The sequence below is a fragment of the Hordeum vulgare genome, chromosome 1H, assembly GCF_904849725.1.
Source record: "Hordeum vulgare subsp. vulgare chromosome 1H, MorexV3_pseudomolecules_assembly, whole genome shotgun sequence".
Taxonomy (NCBI): Eukaryota; Viridiplantae; Streptophyta; class Magnoliopsida; order Poales; family Poaceae; genus Hordeum; species Hordeum vulgare.
In genome coordinates this window covers 73,657,918-73,670,795 of record NC_058518.1, presented here as the reverse complement: position 1 = coordinate 73,670,795, position 12,878 = coordinate 73,657,918, and the positions used below count along the sequence as shown (strand labels likewise).

Below are 12,878 nucleotides of genomic sequence, written 5' to 3'. Positions count from 1 at the left end.
CGAGTCCTACTTGGTTTGGTGGGAGGGAGTCCTTCCCCCTTCCCACTTCTTCCTTTTTTTTTCTTTCCTTTCATTTTTCTCTCTTGGCGCATAGGGGATTGGTGGGCTGTCCCACCAGCCCACTAAGGGCTGGTGTGACCCCCCAAATACCTATGGGCTTCCCCGGAGTGGGTTGCCCCCCTCCTGTGAACTCCCGGAACCCATTCGTCATTCCCGGTACATTCCCGGTAACTCCGAAAACCTTCCGGTGATCAAATGAGGTCATCCTATATATCAATCTTCGTTTCCGGACCATTCCGGAAACCCTCGTGACGTCCGTGATCTCATCCGGGACTCCGAACAACATTCGGTAACCAACCATATAACTCAAATACGCATAAAACAACGTCGAACCTTAAGTGTGCAGACCCTGCGGGTTCGAGAACTATGTAGACATGACCCGAGAGACTCCTCGGTCAATATCCAATAGCGGGACCTGGATGCCCATATTGGATCCTACATATTCTACGAAGATCTTATCGTTTGAACCTCAGTGCCAAGGATTCGTATAATCCCGTATGTCATTCCCTTTGTCCTTCGGTATGTTACTTGCCCGAGATTCGATCGTCAGTATCCGCATACCTATTTCAATCTCGTTTACCGGCAAGTCTCTTTACTCGTTCCGTAATACAAGATCCCGCAACTTACACTAAGTTACATTGCTTGCAAGGCTTGTGTGTGATGTTGTATTACCGAGTGGGCCCCGAGATACCTCTCCGTCACACGGAGTGACAAATCCCAGTCTTGATCCATACTAACTCAACTAACACCTTCGGAGATACCTGTAGAGCATCTTTATAGTCACCCAGTTACGTTGCGACGTTTGATACACACAAAGCATTCCTCCGGTGTCAGTGAGTTATATGATCTCATGGTCATAGGAATAAATACTTGACACGCAGAAAACAGTAGCAACAAAATGACACGATCAACATGCTACGTCTATTAGTTTGGGTCTAGTCCATCACGTGATTCTCCCAATGACGTGATCCAGTTATCAAGCAACAACACCTTGTTCATAATCAGAAGACACTGACTATCATTGATCAACTGGCTAGCCAACTAGAGGCATGCTAGGTACGGTGTTTTGTCTATGTATCCACACATGTAAATGAGTCTTCATTCAATACAATTATAGCATGGATAATAAACTATTATCTTGATACAGGAATTATAATAATAACTATACATTTATTATTGCCTCTAGGGCATAATTCCAACAGTAAGTTCAGAGAGAAGCGCCGCTCATCGCTGTCGTCCCTCCCCTTGTCATCGGCATGTCCCCGGGGAATCCGAGCACGCAGGGAGAATGCTAGATCCTCCCTCGCTCCATTCCCGGCACTAGGAGGGTGGATCCCCTCCTCTGTCGACCCCTCCTCACCGTCATCGTCTCGGGCAGAGCAGGTCGTCGTCGTCGACCTCGCCTCTTCCTCCTCTTCTCGACAGCGGGAACTCCTCCGAGCACCCCTAGGTGAGCACCCCTTCCTTCCCTGCACCAAAAGGCTCACCTTATCGCCAGAATCGCGCCGCCGTCGTGTCCTGCTCCGGCCGGTTTCGCACCCGCGTCGCGCCGCCATCTCAGGGTCCCTCCGTGTGGGTTTGCCACGGGAATGGGTTCCCCAAACCTCCCACGTCCCATGCCATAGTAGTCGTTCGTTGTAGATCACCGAAGCGTCGCCGCGGAGCCTCCCCTATTCCGGCCGCCGCTTGTGTGCGGTATGAGCAGAGGGGGGTGCTCAAAAGAGCAACTCCCCCATCCCTGTTATGATCTGTTTGAGTAGCAGAGTGGTAGGGGTATGTTAATGCTTCGGGCAGGTCTGGGGTTCGATCCCCCGCAGCCCACTTTTATTTTTCTGTTTTCACTAGTAGCAGTACAGAGCAGAGAGGTTATCTTGCTTCCTTCCTCTCCTCTGTCGAGAGCCGAAGCGATAGCCCAGTAGTGCATAGGGGTGCAGTAGTGCAACAGGTACTGGGTTCGAAACCCACGGCCTCTCCTTTTGTTTTTTTACTTGTTTTATTTTTCCTTTTCTTTTCTTTTGCTGCATTTTGCTGTGTTGCTTCTTTTAAAACTAGGGGATGTTTTATTTAATGTCTAGGGTGCATGTGAGACCTCATGAGTGTATGTGTGTGTGCATGAGAGTGGTGCGTGCACTAGTGTGAGCGTGTGTGTGTGTGCATGTGGGTGCACATATGCACATGTGCAAGAGGGCCTAGCCTCTCATGTTGCACCTCTTCTTGTACTGTTTGTGTGTGTATGTGCACTTGTGTGTGTGTGACCACATGTATGAGTGTGTGTATGCTCATGTAGGTGTATGTGTGTGCATGGGTGCATATGCACTTGTGCATGAGGGCCTAACCCCTCATGCTTTCCACTATGAAGTGATGTAGTGGTGTGTGGATCTTGTGTGTGTGCATGTGTAGGTGTAGATGTTGCTACATGTGCTAGTTTACATGTGATTTTATTCCTATATAGCATATTGGGTTCTAGGTGATAGTTTTCGAGCTAGCTTTGTGTCTTGATGTTACATGCAAGTACCCATGTATTATATATGATTTTGGGCTATAATCATCCCAGAAATCCATTGGTGCAATCATGATTCACTTTAGAGCAACTTCATAAAACTGTCATTTTCTGTCATGATGCCATGTTTAGTGCTTTGTATTAGATGGTGCCTTGACCCTTTGAGGATGAATCCTTGATGTAGTGGTAGTGGGTGAACCCCTCTACATCATGGGGTCTTTGTTTTGTTCTTAGGAATTTGTATGCACCTATTGTGCCTTGTCAAAGTTGACACTTGGCTGAAACTGACAGATTTGTGAAACCTTGTGATTTTCACTAAGTCTGGGAATCTCATGTTATTTTCTTACCCTGTTGTCTTGGTTGCATTAGTCCTGTGTTGAGAATCAACCCATGAAACAAACTAAAGTTTGTGAGATTTTATGTTTTTCTAGCTCCCTGTTAAATTTCATGCTTATACACTTCCTGTAGATATCATTTTGGAGGCTGCCAAAATGCTTCAGAGCATTAGCAGCTGGTGAAAATCTGTGATTTTCACAGTCCGAGAGTCTGTTATATTTTTTTCAAGTTTGTGTCCATAGATCTGCTCATGGGTGATTCCTTTGTATTAACTTCTTGTTCAGGGTTGTAGAGCTTTTGGATGGCTTTTTCCTCATATCTTGTTCGAACTATTTAGATGGCTGTAGCTACTTTAAATGTTGTGGACAAACTGCTATGTGGCTGTTGAAAATAGATTGCATGTTGTTGTTGATTTGAAGCTTGTGTGGGCATTGTTGAAGATGTGGTATGTTCCCATGCACCACCCCACTTATAATTTTGTTGCTTGATCATGTGGCAACCTGGTAGCACCAGGGGAGTGCCATTGGAGTGTGTTTGTGGCTGATTTGAACCATAGGTCTCCATATCTTGTTTTGTAGTTTCCGGTTGATCCGTAGCTCCGTTCTTTATGTTATTTATATGTTTTTGCATCCTTTTCTCGTGATTCACATGATCATGCCATCATCATGCATGTCACGATAACTTAATTTGAGGTTCTGTCCAGAATTCAATGAACTCAACAAATGCACACTACTAGGAAAAGGCCTGCTAGTGGCGCACCTATTTTGGCTACTAATGGCGCACTATAGGTGCACCACTAGCATCACGCCATTAGATTTTTTTACTAATGGCGCAGTACAGGTGCACCATTAGTATCTGGTATACTAATGGCGCACCAGGGAGTGCGCCATTAGTATAGCTCATGGTGCGCCATTAGTATCTGGTATACTAATGGCGCACCAGGCAGTGCGCCATTAGTATAGCTCATGGTGCGCCATTAGTATCTGGTATACTAATGGCGCACCAGGGAAGTGCTCCATTAGTATAATTGATGGTGCTCCATTAGTATGCCTCCCAGGGCCATATTTACCCATGTGCTATGGCTTACTAATGGCGCACTAGTTGACGTTGCGCCAGTAGTGTGCTTTTGCAGTGCGCCACTAGTGTGCTGAGTGGTGCGCCACTAGTATGAATATTAGGGTTTTTTTCCTGATATTTGCACAGGTTACAAAACATATTATTGCATAGAATATAGAGAGCACACACTACAGGAAAAAACTTATAAGCCGAGTGCCCGAAACACTCGGCTTACAACGGTTTACACTCGGTTTACATATAAGTCGAGTGTTTTCATCGGCTTATAACACACACCTTACTAAGGACCGGCTTATCCGGGGAAGCCGAGAGCAATAGCGAAAACACTCGGCTTACATATAAGTCGAATGTCCCCATGTAAGCCGAGTGCCAACGGGCACACAATTTATACATAACGGCAACAACAATATATTACATGTCCAATATATCATGACAACAACAATATAGATCACAACAATATATTACATATCCAATAGATCACAACAACAACAGCAACATATTACATATCCAATAGATCACAACAACAATATAGTTTCACAAAAGCATGCATACATATGCAACAAGAATTCACAAATGAAATGGTCATGCATACATATCCAATATATTTTTGAAGCAAGAAATACATCATGTTCTTTCACTCAAAGAAGACTTCCTAGTCCCCTCCGCCACCAGGCTCACAGACAAAATGGAATATCAATGACACACCGAGCTTCAGGTGTACTATGCAAACACTTTGCCTTGTGATTGCAGGTTCATACCAGATACACAAAGAAAAGGACTAAATTGAAGACCAAAAATCGTCTCAAATAGTAGCAAGAAAAATATGATTAAAGAAGATCATGTTCTAACTAAGGTGCATGTCTGTATCATTTACAGTTCTAACTAAGGTGCCGGTCTATATCATTTACAGTTCTAACTAAGGTGCAGGTCTTTGTCTTTCACCAGGAAAAAGTGGAGATGACTGGCTTACAGGTCTTTGTATTTCACCAGGAAAAGAGGAATAATCTCCTTTGCTTCTATCAAAAAATTCCTGCGAAAATAAGAAAGTCAGACTCTCAAGATAGTGAAGACAGGAGAGGAACAGTTGATGAAACAAACCACAATATGTTGGACAGAAGAAGTTAGACAAAATTAAATGAAAATTTTAAGATGTACAGAAACCAAATTCAGTTTACAGGCAACTTTTACCTATTTAGATCTTTTCGACACATGGAGTAACATACTGCATAACTATGTGCATTCCAATTTTCAGTTTATAACAAAAAGTTATTCCTTTTTGAGAGATTGCAGATAACTACCAAGATAAATTCTAGAAGCAACACAGTTTTTCACAAGTGCAGTGAAACAGTTGTAAAAATTCCACATCAAGCAACATAACAGCATATTCTTCAGTTTGACATTTAACTATGCTTATATACAAAGCTAAATATTAGTACCTCTGTAGGACTATGGGTAGCATGACCAGCTTCTGCAGTTTCCTTACTTTCTCCATAATCAAAAGACAGTTCTCCATCATGACTGTCATTGTAATCGTCATCATTTTCATCTTCAACAGAGTAATCCTCATCTTCATGTGTGCTGAACTGATGATCGATGTGTTGTTGCTCAGCAACAAGCCTAACATGTGGCTCTACAGCCTCGAGAGACTTGACAACTTTTTTGTACAATATGAGCTTCTGAAGAGTGTAATAAACAAATTAAAAGAGGAATATCTCTAAGTGATAAAGTGTGCACCTGAGCGGCATGGTGCCGAGCAGCTTGTGTGAAAAGACTTCAGAATTGTCCTTGCTTCAATGACTTCAACCGGAAAAGAAAAAGAGTCGCTTCCTCTTGATAATCTTCCTGAGCTTGTTTCAACTGCTCTAACGCAGCAGGATCACTTTTGGAATTCTTAGATCTCCCCTTTTCTTTCTGTGCATTTAGCAAGACTTCGAACAATTCTCTGGAAGGAGTATAGAGTAATTAAAAAACATATCAGCAGGGCATTAGAGAAGAATGTTTGTGACTAAAAGTCTTTGTTGTTGCTGTGTCCTATGGGCCAAATAAAATCTACTGAGCTCAAGGACCATAAAGCAAGGACATGAGAGTTAAAGAGAGATGCACATAAACAACACCATACCTCTACAGTTTGAAGCTCATTAAGTAGGGACTATGATGGAGTGTTAATGGTAGTAAGAACATGAACACGCTGAGAAAAAGATGTCGAAACAAATCAGCACTAGAAGATTATAGTAATTCTGCAGCTTTAACAAATATGAGTAACTAGGAAACTTACATAACTATCTACAAGTTTCCGAAGTTCAAACTGCGAGTTCCCGAGCAACAAAAAAACCTTATCTAGGGGCGTACTGTTAAATGTAAGCGTCAAGCGGCAAAGTGTGAAACAACCAAAAGTTATATTGCATGTTCAATAATATTAAGGTCACAGTGAACAATCTGCATTACTTCACTTTCTCATTTTCCTTGAAGAACTTAATTGATGCAACTAAAAGAGATATTTTAAAGCTTGGAGTGGAGAGTAAGACTAGTTTAGTATACTTAATACTACCATCATAACTGATCCTAAGCATGCATTGGTATTACCTACAAGAACTAAAACAAAAAGGTGCACATAGAAAAAGCATACACAGCATGATTACCATTAATTCCATCTTTGGTTGGTGTAACTCTCTTAAGTAAACAAGTACCCATTTCTTGTAGTGCTTCAGAGAATTCTGCATACATAGATCAAGTCATCATCTGATTATTGGGATCCAGTAGAGTCACATATACTTATAACTGTAGCTTCTATAACCTTAACACATAACACCATATAGATGTTATCACTTGGCAAACCCAAATGAACCGAGGTTGCACAATTTTAGTATGGTGGACAACCCAGGAAATCTAAAAATAGTGCGCTCTGTGCTGGTGAATAAATAATCCTGAAATCTCTTTTCATAAATGCACACCTAGTCAACTAAAAGAATTGATAAACTTCAACACAAGATTTTCCATATATTTGAAGAAGGGCAGCTACTATTCATATACCAACCTAATTACTCAACAGGAAATGATCAGAAAAATATTTGTCCCAAGTACAATAGAATATGTAAAGTGAGATAAACATGACACTTAAATGTATTATGAGTGACTGCAACAAGGGAAAAAGTAGACAAGAACAATACCATATGAACTGTTTGATATTGCTGCTGCAACGGCAAGAAGGTTATCATAGCAGTTCCTCATATCTGGCATATCCTGTTAAAAGTCAAGTAGCAGTGTGAAACAAAGTTGGAAATATGTTGCTAAAGAAGCTCTTCTTAACACAACGACAAGTTCAGAGTTTTAGCAGGCGCAACTTGTTTGGAATGTAAACTAGGTTTCATGCTGGTAAATTTGACCACATTGTTTTACATACAATGCCACTATTTCCATTATTCAGAACAGCCGTCACTAGGCAGTTTGATTTTGAACAAAATGACACTTGGGAATGGGGAAGTGTCTTGTCATATCCAACGAGATTTTTACCAAACAAACGGTAAAATACAAAAATGACACCCTAGCTTAACCACGAGGGCCTCGTAGCTACCAGGACTAGAGCAGCTAAGTTCTCAGATCTTAGGTTTTTTTCTCACTCCATAGTAATACTGCACATATAATCACTCAACTCACATATAGTTGAACAAAGTAGGAAAAGGTTTGCTTATCAACCAAACAGTAGGTGTCAAAACCCAATCGCACATCACCCCTCCTAATGAACCACTAAAATTTCAGTTGGAACAAGCCCAAATTACCACACCCGCAGCGGACCAAAGGAAAATCATGATATGCTAGAATTAAACATTGTTGACGACAAGGCAAAAACGAGAGCATGCGTTGGTCTAGAACTCACAACAGATTCCGAAAACCAAGCAATTCACGCATTCCATAATAGGACTAGACTAGAAAACAACACCGGGCTCGTCGCTCACTACCGTTCAACCAACGCCTTGTCAGTCTCCCATGGCCGTTCCCACTGCAATGGAGCACAGATCCGAATGTCGGAATCCCATCGTACCCGACCACGAAACAGAAATCCCGAGGCCATTCACATGGCACTGGGGGGGAGGCCATGGCGCCCCACCCACGCCTTCTCGGACAGGCGCACCGCGGAGCAACCGCCACGGACACCCAAAGGCGCTAAATAGGCTGGGGAGCTCGCGTACGTGCCCCGCGAAGCAAAACCAGGCGCGCAGCTGCTCCCGCGCTCACGAGATCTTCGCCCGCACCGTCCACCCGCAGGCGGCGGGGCGGCGAAAAGGGAAAGGGAGGAGCGAGAGACGCACACACCTAGGCGGCGGCGAGGAGCTCATCCGTGGCCTTGACGGCGGTGGAGTGGTCACGGTGGCGGTCCACCCGCTACTCGTGGCGCTGCAGCGCGAAGCCCCACAGCTTCCATTGGGACAACTTCATCTCGCGCCCGCCGGATCAACCACTGAGCCCCGAAGCAGCAGCAGTAGATCCCGGCAGCCGATGGCCGCTGGCCATGGCTGAGGTGAGGATGCGGGCGACCTGTGGGAAAGGCAGGCCAACCGGCGACTTGGGTAAAGGGACGGGACGACCTGGGGACGGGGAGGCCGGGAACTGCTCAGACCGCCGTCGCTGTCCGCAGCCGATGGCCGCTGCCTGTCGACGCCGCCAGTAGCGTGAGAGGAGGAGGGGAATGGGTTAGGGTGCGATTCAGAGGAGAGGGCACATGTTGGTAGGAGGATTTGGGATTTCAGCGGCACACGGTCAATTTGGGGGGAAAATGAGAGAGGATTTCAGCAGCGCACGGTGGATTTCAGCCGCGCGTGCTGGTCCCAGGTTACTAATGGCGCATCACCTTCAAATGCGCCATTAGTAACCCTGGTTACTAATGGCGCACCTTCTGTGGTGCGCCATTAGTAGTTTTGCAAAAAAAATATATAGTAGTGGTGTACCACCAACAGATGCGCCATTAGTAACCCTGGTTACTAATGGCGCACCCACTGGTGGTGCGCCATTAGTAGTTTTGCAAAAAAAAATATAGTAGTGGCGCACCGCGTGTGTGGTGCGCCATTAGTGTCCATCACACTAATGGCACACCTGCACATGGTGTGCCACTACTATATAGTAGTGGCGCACTACTTGTGGCATATGAAAGTGACTAGAATAGTGATCCATGCTTCCTTCTTCACACATGCATCATATTGCTTGTTGCACCATGTTGTGTTGGTGTTCATTGGTTGTTATCTTATCTTGGGTACCATCGGGATCGGAGAGCGAGTACGTGGATTCTGGAGAGTACGTGCACGAAGATCAAGAGCAGTTCCAAGTTGAACACATCAAAGGCAAGATGACCGTGACCTTGATACCGTATCTAGCTTTGTTATGATTAGAATCACGTTTCCTTCGATACATGGTCGCTGCCTACCACTTGATATAATGCCACATGTCTTTGCCATGAACCCCAAACACCTTCCTCTCCTAGCAAATGTTGTTTGGCTAAGTAGGCTTGCTGAACCCCTAATGAGTAGCTTTGCTAGTTGTAGGTGCCAGCTATCTCATGTGATAACATGCGTATTTTGATATCATTATGTTAACCTACTATTTAATTAATGCACCTATATACTTGGTAAATGACGGAAGGCCTAGCCTTTTGTCGGGTGATTTGTTCCGTTGTTGTCGCCTTAGTTTTGGCTACCGGTGTTTGATTCCATAACTAATCGCTCCTAACACGCTCGGGGTTGTTACGGGGACAACTACTGTGACAACAGACCTTCCCTGGCAACGGCGCCAACAATCCTGCTGCTACGGCTACGCCTATAGGTACTTCCTTAGCAATAAGTCAAAGGATTTCCCCGCGGCCTTGGAGCCTTGCCTTGGTGTTCCCTTGAAGAGGAAAGGGTGATCTAGCACAGCGGCGGTAAGTATTTCCCTCAGTTTTGAGAACCAAGGTATCGAACCAGTAGGAGGAGCGTTCAAGTCACAAGTACCTGCACAAACACAAATAGCTTGCACCCAACGCTATGAAGGGGTTGTAAATCCCTTATAGATTGTTTGCACAGTGAGAACTGAAAGCAAATAGTAAACAAACCAAAGTAAAAAGTGAAAGTGGAAACGATAGTTGTGAATAGACCCGGGGGCCATAGTGTGCACTAGTGGCTTCTCTCATGAAAGCAAGTAGACGGTGGGTGAATGAATTACTGTCGAGCAATTGATAGAACCGCGCAAATTCATGACGTTATCTAAGGCAATGATTATATCTATAGGCATCACGTCCAAAACAAGTAGACCGATACTTTCTGCATCTACTACTATTACTCCACACGTCGACCGCTATTGAGCATGCATCTAGTGTATTAAGTCCAAAAGAACAGAGTAACGCCTTAAGCAAGATGACATGATGTAGATGGACAATCTCATATCTACGATAAAAGCCCATCTAGTTACCCTTGATGGCAAAAACACGATGCGTGCCTTGCTGCCCCTTCTGTCACTTGGAAATGTCACCACACGGTATGAACCCAAAACCAAGCACTTCTCCCATTGCAAGAATCATAGATCTAGTTGGCCAAACAAAACCCAAGACTTGGAGAGACTTACAAGGATATCAAATCATGCATATAAGAAATCAGCAAAGACTCAAATAAAATTCATAGATAATCTGATCACAAATCCACAATTCATCGGATCTCGACAAACACACCGCCAAAGAGGATTACATCGGATAGATCTACATGAAGATCATGGAGAACTTTGTATTGAAGATCCAAGAGAGAGAAGAAGCCATCTAGCTACTAACTACGGACCCGTAGGTCTGAAGTAGACTACTCACGAGTCATTGGAGAGGCGATCATGTTGATGTAGAAGCCCTCCAACTCCAAAGTCCCCTCCGGCAGGGCACCGGTAAGGGTCTCCAGATGAGATCTTGCGGAAACGGAAGCTTGCGGCGGCGGAAAATTGTTTTCGTAGATGCCCTTATTTTTTCTAGATTTTTAGGGAATTTATAGGCCAAAGAGCTAGGGCAGGGGAGCGCCAGGGAGGCTACAAGCCTCGTTGCCGCGGGCCCCCCTGGCCACGGCAACATGGCTTGTGGGCTCCCTGTGGGCCCCCTTCCTTGGCCCTCAAGCCTCCCGATCTTCTTCCGTTCTGGAAAATTTTATTTCGGGGATTTTATTCCATTTGGACTCCGTTCCAAAATTAGATCTGAAAAGAGTCAAAAACGCAGAAAAAACAGGAACTCGCACTTGGCACTGAATTAATAAGTTAGTCCCAAAAAAGATATAAAAGGTAAACAAAACATCCAAAGATGACAAGATAACAGCGTGAAACCATAAAAAATTATAGATACGTTTGAGACGTATCAAGCATCCCCAAGCTTAACACTTGTGCGTCCTCGAGTAGGGAAGTGATAAAGAATGAATTTTTGATGCTTTCATGCTACCTAGCATAGATGTCCTTTGTAACTCCTCTTATGTGACGTGAATGTTCAGATCCATTAGATTCAAAACAATAGTTTTCTATTGACGTGGGGACAATAATAATTCAAGCAAACTAGCAAGGTAATCATGAACTTTCAAAATAACAAGGCCAAAAGAAAGTTATCCCTACAAAATCATATAGTCTGGCTATGCTCTATCATCCTTGCACAACGAATTTAAATCAGGCACAACCCCGATATTGGCCAAGTAATTGTTTTCACACCTTTACTTTCTCAAACTTTTTCAACTCTCGCGCAATAAATGAGCGTGAGCCATGGTTTTAGCACTATAAGTGGTGTGGAGTGTGGTGGAGGTTGCAAGACAAACAAGGAGAAGATGGTCACATTGACTAGGCATATCAATGAGCTATGGAGATGCTCATCAATAGATATCAACGTGAATGAGTAGGGATTGCCATACAAATGATGCACTAGATCTAAGAGTATGTGAAAGCTCTTAAAGAAAACTAGTGGGTGTGCATCCAACTTGCTTGCTCACGAAGACCTAAGGCAATTTTGAGGAAGCCTATGATTGGAATATACAAGCCAAGTTATATAATAAAAATTTCACACTAGCTATATGGTGGTGACAAAACGAGAGACTCTCAATCATGAAGACCATGGTGCTTAATATGCACAAGTGTGGAAAGGTGGTAGCATTGTCCCTTCTCTCTTTTTCTCTCATTATTTTTTTTGGTGGGCTCTTTGGCCTCTTTTTTTGATGGGCATCTTTGGCCTCTTGTTGTAAATGGGCTTCACTGGCCTCTTTTATTTTCTCACATGGGACAATGCTCCATCAATGATGATCATCACACTTACAACTCAAAACTTAGAGCAATGATGACTATATGAAATGCCTTCGGTAGTGTACCGTGACAATGATCTAGCATGGCATAGACATCAATGGGAACATCATGCTAGCTATCTTATGATCATGCAATGGAAATGTAGAAGTGATGGCACATGTCATGGTGGTAGTTGCATGAAAATATATCTCGGAATGGCCTTGAAAAAGCCATAGTAGGTAGGTATGGTGGCTGTTTTGAGGGAGGCTAATGGTGGGTTTTGTGCACCCGGGAAAAATTGCACGGCACTAAAGAAGATAGTGATGGTGGAAGGTGAAAGTGCATCTAAACCATGGACTCAACATTAGTCATGAAGAACTCATATACTTGTTGCAAAAGTTTTAGTAGTAATCGAAACAAAGCATTCAACTCATACTCCTAGGGGAAGGGTTGGTAGGTATAAACCATCGCGCGATCCCGACCGCCACACAAAGGATGACAATCAAAAGACTAATCATGCTCAGACTTCATCACATAGCGGTTCACCATACCTGCATGCTACGGGAATCACTAACTTCAACACAAGTATTTCTAGATCCACAACACCTTACTAATATAACTTCAATATTACCATCGCCACAACTCAAAACTAGTTGAG

At 43.8% G+C, this 12,878-nt stretch overlaps 1 pseudogene; it reads right to left on the bottom strand.

Moving 5' to 3' along the window:
- Window positions 1–4,886: 4,886 nt before the first annotated feature.
- Window positions 4,887–8,404, bottom strand: LOC123396811 (annotated as a pseudogene).
- Window positions 8,405–12,878: the final 4,474 nt, after the last annotated feature.